At 45.7% G+C, this 5,615-nt stretch overlaps 1 pseudogene; it reads left to right on the top strand.

The window, feature by feature from the left end:
• The first annotated feature begins 1,199 nt into the window (after positions 1 to 1,199).
• On the top strand, positions 1,200 to 5,379 carry LOC121438550 (annotated as a pseudogene).
• The last annotated feature ends 236 nt before the right edge of the window (positions 5,380 to 5,615 follow it).

The following is a 5,615-nucleotide window of genomic DNA, read 5'->3' as shown; positions in this document are numbered from 1 at the left end:
GGAAATAGGCAAGATCTCCTGAGAAAACTGGGAGTGTGGGGGTAGGAGGAGAAGAGAGGATATAAGGAAGGAAAAAGGGGAATTTAGAAAATGGGATGGTCAAGATGGGGAAAGGACAGAGAGGAAGAGTAAGGAAGGAGATATCTTGATTGAGGGAGCCATTATGGGGCTAGCAAGAAACCTAGAAACTAGAGAAATTCCAAGGAATCTGCAAAGATGGTCCCAATTGAGACCCTAAATAGTTGTGGAGAGGGAGCGTGAACTGGCCTTGCCCTGTAGTTAGATTGATTACTATCTCAAAATGTCATCATAGACCCTTCATCCAGCAACTGATGGAAAAAGTTGTAGAGATCCATAGCAGAGCACTGGGCTAAGCTTCCAAAATCCAGTCAAAGAGGGAGAAGCAATAATATGAGCAAAGGAGTCAAGACCACAGTGGGGATACCTACTGAAACAGTTTACCTGAGCCAATGGGAGCTCACCAACCATGGCCTAGCAGTAGGGGAACCAGCATAACATCAAACTAGGCTTTCTGAATGTGGGTGACATTTGTATGGCTGGGACAGACTGTGGGGTCAGCATTTATTCCTAGCTTTTTGTGACCCATTCTCTTTGGAGGGATACCTTGTTCAGCCTAGATATAGTGGAGAGGGCCTTTGTCCTTCCTCAGAGCATGTCCTGGACTTTGTCGACTTCCAGTTGAAAGCCTTACCTTCTCTGAGGAGTGAATGGGGGTACATGGAAGGTGGAGGGAGTGGGAGGAGAGGAGAATGAGGGAACTGGGATTAGTATGTAAAATGAGAAAAGATAGTTTTAAAAAATAAATAATTAAAAAAAATTTAGCCCCACATCTGGATCTGCTTGGCTCTGGTTCCTTCTCTTCCCTGTCCACTCCTACACTCGGTCCTCTGCCATGAATTCCATACAATTCAACAAGGGCCCATCATAGATATTCTGAACTGAGATGAAGATCCAGCTCCTGTCCAAATGCAATGCCCAGAAAGAAGCCAGGCTCTGAAACTGGACTAAGGACCTCTCTACTGTCCCTGACTTCCATTAAACTGGTAATGAGGTTTTCCTGTACACATTCATGCAGTTGGGTTCTACACTCAAGATGAACAAGTTTATAAAGAACTGGCGCCAGTTAAAACACCCTTTCCAACTTCATCAAGGCTGTGGTCAACTAATATATTAACAACATGGACCTGTTAAAGGACAATGGTCAGTTTGTAATGGGAACTGACCCGGATCCAAATGTGTCTTTGTTTTTTTTTTTGTTTTTTTTTTTTTTTATTGAGAAAAGAAGAAAAAAAAACATAAACAAAAATCAAGTTTCCACCTCCTCCCAGCCTCCCATTTCCCTCCCCCTCCTCCCACTCTTCTCCCCCCCTCCCCCCACTCCTCTCCCCCTCCCTCTCCCCTCTCCAGTCCACAGAGCAGTCCGGGTTCCCTGCCCTGTGGTAAGTCCTAGGTCCTCCCCCCTCCGTCCATATCTAGGAAGGTGAACATCCAAACTGGCTAGGCTCCCACAAAGCCAGCACATTAAGTAGGATCAAAACCCCGTGCCATTGTCTTTGGCATCTCATCAGCCCTCATTGTTCGCCATGTTCAGAGAGTCCAGTTTTATCCCATGCTTTTTCGGTCACAGTCCAGCTGGCCTTGGTGAGCTCCCAGTAGATCAGCTCCACTGTCTCAGTGGGTGGGTGCACGCCTCGTGGTCCCGACTCCAAATGTGTCTTTGTAAAGTGGTGGGAAAGGCAACGACAAAGGGCTGCAGAGAAAAGCAGCAACAGTACTTGAATCACATCATTATGAACACCAGCCGGTTTGACATTAGGCTGCAGAAGGGCTCCCAGTTTATCCAGCCACCAATGTACTACTTACTGTCATTACTACTTATGTACTTATGTCTTTAGATGGGCACCTGTAGTGAGGAGGCCGCTTGATGGTTGCCAGCTGCTCAATAACCATACAGAAACTGTATTAATTAAATCACTGCTTGGCCTATTAGCTTTAACTTCTTATTGGTTAGCTCTTACATCTTAATTTAACCCATTTCTATTATTTGTATATTGCCACGTGACTGTGGCTTACCATGTAAAGTTCTGGTGTCTGTCTCTGGCAGGGCTACATGCCTTCTTCTGACTCTGCCTTCTTTCTCCCAGCATTCAGTTTAGCTTTCTCTGCCAACCTCTATTCTGCCCTGAGCAGGCCTAAGATGGTTTCTTTATTAACCAATGCTATTCACAGAATACACAGGGGAATCCCACATCATGCACCAATGTGTCAGTCAGCCAGGTGGGCACAACAGCTCAAGAGGCTTTGCCACATATATATGACACCAAAGTACACTGACAAATAGGAAATTTTTCCACATTCCTGACAATGGGATAGAAGCAGTGCACCAACATGATGAACAGCAAGGTCTTCGATCTGGGGCAACAAATTCATTACTCAAATCTCTGTGTGGAGATTGCTGGGTGGGAGGCCCAGAGGCTGAAGGGGCTCCACTTGAAGCTGAAGAGTGCTCAGGTGAGGTCTGAGGGAGGATGTGGTGTGGTCTCCATCTTACAAATAGTGTAGAGGTCACCAAGCTATTAACCACCTCTGTTGCCTGCTTTCTGGGTGGTAAACACATTATACATCTCTCCCTTTGAAGAGACAAACCTTTGTGTTTAACATCCCTGTTTTTCCTAGTCCTACTTTCAGAGGCTATATGACCAAAGTGACCCTAATTATTAAAAGAAACCATGAACTATTCACTAGGATAATAAAAAAAAAAAAGGTGGCTTAAAAGTATAAGCACCTAGGAAGTCCCCTGAGGGTGAAAATGCAAAGTCATTAAAGGATTTCCATTTGAAAGGAATGTGTCTGAGAAAACACTGCACAAATAGAGAAAATCTCTGGGGTATCCTTCTTAAATAAAGATAACAAAGGAAATATCTTCCCTGGCACAGCAGTACAGTAGGAGACTACTGTAGCCAGAGTCCAAGGGAACCTAGCTATAACTTGAAGTGGTGACAGATCTTGGTAGATTGATCTATTGTTTCCCTCCTATACTCGAATTCCTCCCTTTTGGAATGGAAGTGCTTATTCCAATGTATAGTAGAAGGAAATAACTTTCTTTTCCATTACTCAGGTGCTCACTGTCAGCCTGGTCTACAGAGCTAGTTCCAGGACAGGCTCCAAAGCCACAGAGAAACCCTGTCTCGGAAAAAAAAAAAAAAAAAAAAAAAGAGTTTGCCTAGGGTCTTAGAAGAGACTTTGGACTTCTGAATGGTGTTGAGACGGTTAAGATTGGGAAGAATCTTGAAGTTGGACTGCAAACACTTTTAATTGTGAGATGGCTGAGCCTCTGGAGGCCAGGAGCAGAGCAGTATCTCTTGAAATTTAAATGCTCCCAGTTCAAAGGCTCATGCATTTGAATACCTAATCTGAAAATGATAGTGGATGTTTGAAGGTCACGGAATGCTTGGAACACAGGGCTTAGTTTAAAGAAGGACTTCCTACTAGGTCGGCCTTTAATGTTTGGACCCACTTCTGCTTCTGAGTCAGGTCCTTGCTTCTTGGTCTAACCAAGATGTGAAATGCTATGAATCAAGTCCTCTGAAACCATGAGCCAAAATGGATATTCCTCCTTTAAGATGCTTCTCTGTTACATATTTTACAGTAGCAGCCAAAGAAGTATTTAACATACTATTTCTATTAAAGGCTCTCTGGTATACTGATACTGATGATTTGATAACCTCACTTACTTTGGGGACTAGTAGTCAAAAAGTAGCTTGATATTCATGGGATCCTGGGACAGAAAATGGTGATAAAATTCTAAGTGAAAAAAAATGGAATGATCAAAACTGGTTCAATTAAGAAATGAGAAAATTCAGACCTGAAAATACTTATATCTAAAAAGAGAAAGAATAAGTTAGAGTGTAGTACATAATGTTAGCAAAGATTGAACAGCATCTCCTATCCCACTTTCAAAGAAATATGAATTTGTTAACAAACACTTAAAAATGGAATCTTCTCTCCTTTCCTTCCTATCTAGACTGTTGAAAAATATGCTTGACCAATAAGGTGAGAAAATATTGACATTCTCAAAATTCCAAAGCTAAATCTTCAGGAAATGTATTTACCATTATCTCTTACATACGTAAAAACCAATGCTAAATAACAACTTCAATAATTCATCCACTCGAGTTCGATCCATAGCGGGAGTGGACAGCGGACCCCAGAGAGCCCTGAGAGCCCCACCGCTGCCGCTGGCCTAGTCACCATCACACCCCAGGAGGAGCCGCAGCCGTCACCGCGGCCCCAGTCACCACCACAGCAACCTTGAGCAGGGAGGCTGAGACCCAGCAGCCGCAGGCCGCCCCCTCCCCCGCCGCCGCCTCCCCCTCTCCCCGCCGCCCCCTGTGCCCCCCCCACCCGCCAAGGCCCTCCTCCCCTCCCCACCGCCGCCCTCCCCCCCTCCCCGCCGCTGCCCTCAGCGCTGCCAACACCAAGCCCCTTTCCACTGGGAGTGGCGGCCGGGCGGCCTCAAGTCGGCAGCGCCCGCTGGCAGGGACTAGAAGGTCATCGCAAGAAGGTTTTGGGAACAGTAAAACGGTTCAATGTAAGGAACGGATACGGTTTCATCAACAGGAATGACAACCAAGGAAGACGTATTTGTACACCAGACGGCCATAAAGAAGACTAACCCCAGGAAGTACCTTCTCAGTGTAGGAGATGGAGAGACTGTGGAGTTTGACGTTGTTGAAGGAAAAAAGGGTGCGGAGGCAGCAAATGTTACAGGCCCTAGTGGAGTTCCAGTTCAAGGCAGTAAATACGCAGCAGACCGTAACCATTATAGATGCTACCCACGTCGTAGGGGTCCTCCACGTAATTACTAGCGAATTACCAGAATAGTGAGAGTGGGGGAAAGAACGAGAAAGCGCTCCTGAAGGCCAAGCCCAACAACACCAGCCCTATCGCAGGCGAAGGTTCCCACCTTACTATTTGCGGAGACCCTATGGGCATCGACCACAATATTCCAACCCTCCTGTGCAAGGAGAAGTGATGGAGGGTGCTGACAACCAGGGTGCAGGAGAGCAAGGTAGACCAGTGAGACAGAATGTGTATCGGGGTTACAGACCACGATTTCGCTGGGGCCCTCCTCGCCAAAGACAGCCTAGAGAGGACGGCAATGAAGAGGACAAAGAAAATCAAGGAGACAAGACCAAAGGTCAGCAGCCACCTCAATATCGGTATCGCCGCAACTTCAATTACTGATGCAGACGCCCAGAGAACCCTAAACCACAAGAGGGCAAAGAGACAAAAGCAGCCGATCCACTAGCTGAGAATTCGTCCGCTCCCGAGGCAGAGCAGGACGGGGCTGAGTAATGCCGGCTTACCATCTCTACCATCATCCGGTTTGGTCATCCAACAAGAAGAAACAAATATGAAATTCCAGCAATAAAAAATGAACAAAGATTGGAGCTGAAGGCCTTAAGTGCTTGCTTTTTGCCCGTTGACCAGGTACGCTAGAACTATGCATTATCTATGCAGCATGGGGGTTTTGTTATTTTTACCTAAAGATGTCTCTTTTTGGTAATGGCAAATGTGTTTTTTTTTTTTTA

Source organism: Microtus oregoni, unplaced genomic scaffold (assembly GCF_018167655.1).
Source record: "Microtus oregoni isolate MIOR12 unplaced genomic scaffold, Mior012 000056F_ref0000123, whole genome shotgun sequence".
Lineage (NCBI taxonomy): Eukaryota > Metazoa > Chordata > Mammalia > Rodentia > Cricetidae > Microtus > Microtus oregoni.
Note: the sequence above shows the minus strand (reverse complement) of the source record. Positions and strands in the feature narration are given on the sequence as shown.